This window comes from Sinocyclocheilus grahami, unplaced genomic scaffold (assembly GCF_001515645.1).
Source record: "Sinocyclocheilus grahami isolate Dianchi unplaced genomic scaffold, SAMN03320097.WGS_v1.1 scaffold392.1, whole genome shotgun sequence".
Classification (NCBI taxonomy): Eukaryota; Metazoa; Chordata; class Actinopteri; order Cypriniformes; family Cyprinidae; genus Sinocyclocheilus; species Sinocyclocheilus grahami.
In genome coordinates, this window is record NW_015505571.1 from 945,029 (window position 1) to 949,229 (window position 4,201).

Below are 4,201 nucleotides of genomic sequence, written 5' to 3' on the forward strand. Positions count from 1 at the left end.
ATATTTTTTACATTTTACCTTATTTGTATATTTGTATAGTTGTATTTTGTATTTAATCTGTATCTATCTGTATTTGTTCTACTGTAGTGTTATCTGTATGCACCAAGGGTCTGAGAGTAACGCAGTTTCAATTCTCTGAACATGTGGAAGAATTGACAATAAAGCAGACTTGACTTGATATAATATATATACTTATACTTAACATAACAGATATATATATATATACAGTGGGGAAAAAAAGTATTTAGTCAGCCACCAATTGAAACATGAAAAATACAGATACATTTCAAAAGCAAAATCAAGTCCCTAGAATATTTACCACTGAGTATTGAGGCATTACATATTTGCATCAGGGTTAATTTAGTTTAATTTCATTTAACTTGATGTACTTGATATACTAAAATAACTAAAACTAAAATAAAAATAAATAAGCTCTACACAGACATTTTAAAAAAAGAAAACTTACAAAAACACACATCAAAATTACTAAAACATTAACTAAAATTAAAATTAAAATGGAGAATATAAAAAACTGAATTAAATATTCATAAAAACTATAATAATATCTCAGTGATACTAAAATAACACTAGTTTGTAAGTATATACTGTATGTTATATATTTGTAATTTCCCACATTATATATTAATGACAGGCTATCTAAAGGTCATCAGGCTTTACGATTAAACCTATCAAAAAGCACAAAAAGAATCCACCTGCTATCAGAGGCCATAGAGTTGGGATTGTTAATGTGCTGTGTCTCTTAGAGAGTGAATGATCTAATCTGATGTTTAATTCTGCAGGGTTAGTCAGGCTTCTCTAATGGCTGTAGCAGAATGTAATTCCAGGGTTTGTAATCTTACTCAAAGTGCAGTGGATTACTTTGTATTGTTTGGAAGCTCGCTCTCAGCTCTTCGGTTTAGATTAGTGGGCGAAAACATACTTCACGCAAGTACGTAAATGCAGGCGTAAATGTTTGAGCAGCGCATCATCAGCATGAAATCCCTTTAAACATACTTAATGTGCACTGCTTTGGTTGTAAAAACCTGAACTACTAAGGAGGCCGTATAATTAGAATGGTTAACCTTTTCCAGATATATAAATATATTATATATAAGTTCTCCCTGAGTGTTTGTCGTTTCTCGTTTATGTTGGCGTGTATTTCATTCCTGTCCCCAGTATTTTTGTTATTAAAGTCTATTTCCTAGTGTTAATTAAATTTTATATCATGATTTTAAACAAAAGTAATCCCATTTAAATTTAGAAGCATGAAGTTCAATTAAAAGTCATCTAAAAGTAATCCAAAAGTAGTATTACTGACTAAAATTTTCATCATGTAATTTGTAATCAGTAACACACTAAAAGTAATCTACCCCAAACATTACAGTCTTTGACAGTTTAATGTCAAAAAATATTTTATTAGTAGTTTTCTTATATTCTTTTCTTTAGTAATTTATACAATCTTTATATCATTAATACTATTTTTCAAGTCAAGTCAATTTTTGTCTTATATTAGACTATCATGACTCATCCATATTCAGAACGCATCCTAAAGCATGTTTCAGGTCTGTGAGTTGCACTCAGTAGTGGGCAGCTAAGCTTTTTCTCCACTGTGGGCAGCTTCACATTCCTCATTTTTGTGTCACGCTTCGTAAATGGTTTCGGAAGCTGCTGGCTGCCGGTCCGGCCGTCTGACACACGACACACGCGCACGGATAAACAGTCCTCTGTTATTGCAGTGAACCTGTAGGTGTTCCTCCGTCCAGCCAGCATAGCTGGGTTCGGTCTGATCTCACCAGAATCAAACAACAGCACATTTCATAAGGCAATGACAAAAAAGGCCTTCAGCAGAATGTCACAGCCAATGTGTTCCAGCTGAAAAACCCCACACGCAGCCCGCATACTGTCAGCACAGTGTTGAAACATCACACCAGTGTGTCCGCTGTCCAGCGCAGTGACTCATCCACACAGCCTTGTGACAGAAAACACCCAAAAACATGCATGCAACAGATTATTGACACACCACCACTTAAAGGGACAGTTCATCATTTACTCACCCTCATGTTGTTCCAAACCTGTATGAGGTTCTTTCTTCTATTGGACACACAAGAAGATATTTTGAAGAATGTTGGTAACCAAATGGTTGCTGGTAGCCATTGACTTCCATAGTTTGGAAAAAAATACTATGGAAGTCAGTGGGGTCCAAAAACTGTTTGGTTACCAACATTTTTCAAAATACCTTCTTTCATGTTCAAACGAAGAATGAAGATATTTTGAAGAATGTTGGTAAACAAAGAGTTGTCGGTAGCCATTGACTTCCATAATATGGAGAAGAAGAAAAAAACACTATGGAAGTCAGTGGGGTCCAGAAACCAAAATGGGGTTTGATTACCAATATTCTTCAAAATATTGTATTAGAAGAAGAAAAAAACAACAACATGAGGGTGATTAAATGATGACAGAATTTTTCATTCTTGGGTGAACTGTCCCTTTAATTACTAAGTAAAGTACAATATGATATATCTGGTTCTTTCTTCTCTCAAATTAAAGCAGATTATGCCAGATCAAGCATTATCTGTTCTCTTTGGGAGTTTGTTAGTATTTCTAGCAGTGTAATCATATCCAGGTGTCTCACTGTCAGCTGTTGTGAGATCCACACACTCTAAAAAATGATTTTTCAAAGTAAATGTAACAGAGATTATTGCAGTACATTTTGCAAGAAAATACTACTTCATTCATTCTACTTAAACATTTCATGTTTATTCAATGTTACTTGATCCGCTAATGATTGACAACCACTCCAAATATTTTTGGTCTTTATTTTGTTTTTATATATTTACTATAGTTACTTCCGAGGCTAACAGGGAACGCTCTCAGAACTGTAACGTTGTGGCAATGTTCTCTTAAAGTTATGAACAAACGTAACGTTAATAGAATGTTTTTTCAAAGTTATCTAGTGTTTCTCAAAATGTTAGCATGGAACGTTCATGGAACATTTCGGCTAATGAATTCTGTTAGTCTGACAGGTTTTTATGTAATTTCAGGAAACTGCATTTCTTACACTAAAAAAATGCTGGGTTATATTTAACCCAGCATTTTTTAGAGTGTATATTTGAGACTCAAAATGTTTTGTAAACTGGAAAATATGTAGTTACTTTTTTACAGTGTACTTGTTTGAGAACATGCAGGGAACATTAAAAATGACATTTCCATAATGTTTTCACAATTATAAAATGGAATGTTCATATAACCAAGAAAAAAAATGTTTTAAAAACATTTTAAAAACTGGACATTTTGAAAGTTAACAAAACATTTAGAAATAATGTTTTCATATTTTAATGGGAATGTTAGCAAAATGTTCTTAGAACATATGTTTGTTAGGTGGGTTGCTGTTTCGTTGTAATTATTTGTGCAGTTTACTTCCATTTTCTGAGTGAAAATTGTTTCAAAGTAAATCCTACACCAATTTTTTTTTTCAATGCAGTCACTCCTCAGTCATATCACTCATTCCTCAGGCTGCATTCATCTCTGATTAATCTGAATGTGATCAAACTGTACATAATAGCTTGATGAACTGATAATGCTGCATTTTGCGCTCAGTCTCTTTTTTTGTTGTTGTATTGTCCTTTATTTGATGTCCTACATTGATTTACATGATCATTCCTGTGATTTATTTTGTGTAGATGAGAGTGTGAAGCTGCAGGGCAGGCAGCGCAGCCACATGATCCCATGACTCTGGACATGGATGCGGTCCTGTCAGACTTTGTTCGGTCCACAGGGGCAGAACCGGGTCTGGCACGAGACCTGCTGGAAGGTATGAGACCTGATCTGCACTTCTTTTTTCTCTTTTTTAAAAATATGCTCTAGTACTGGAGGTTAATTTTGTTCAGATGTCTGGTTTTGTGTATTGCTGGTTATTAGTTCTTGTAGACACCCGATGTTACATTTAAGACTGGTGATACTTAATTTAAGAGCTCCAAAAGTATTCGGCTTGGTCTCTGTGAACATGATCCACTAATGTTTGACAGCCACTCCAAATACTTTTGTTCTGTCACAGAATATCAATTGCTGCATGTGTTTGTATATATATTTAGTACAATGTATTATTTTGTAGTTATTTGTGGATGTTTCTAGAGTTGTTTTATTGTAATTTGTGTGTATATATATATATATATATATATATATATATATATATATATACAGT

The 4,201-nt window shown here is 33.7% G+C and overlaps 1 long non-coding RNA gene across 1 annotated transcript in view; it reads left to right on the forward strand.

Annotated features, from left to right (window-relative positions):
- Positions 1 to 3,817, forward strand: part of LOC107550221 (uncharacterized) — a 43,206-nt gene extending 39,389 nt beyond the window's left edge. The window contains exon 3 of the long non-coding RNA XR_001604635.1: positions 3,681 to 3,817. This is a non-coding gene — a long non-coding RNA (uncharacterized lncRNA). The remainder of the gene's footprint in view (positions 1 to 3,680) is intronic.
- Positions 3,818 to 4,201: the final 384 nt, after the last annotated feature.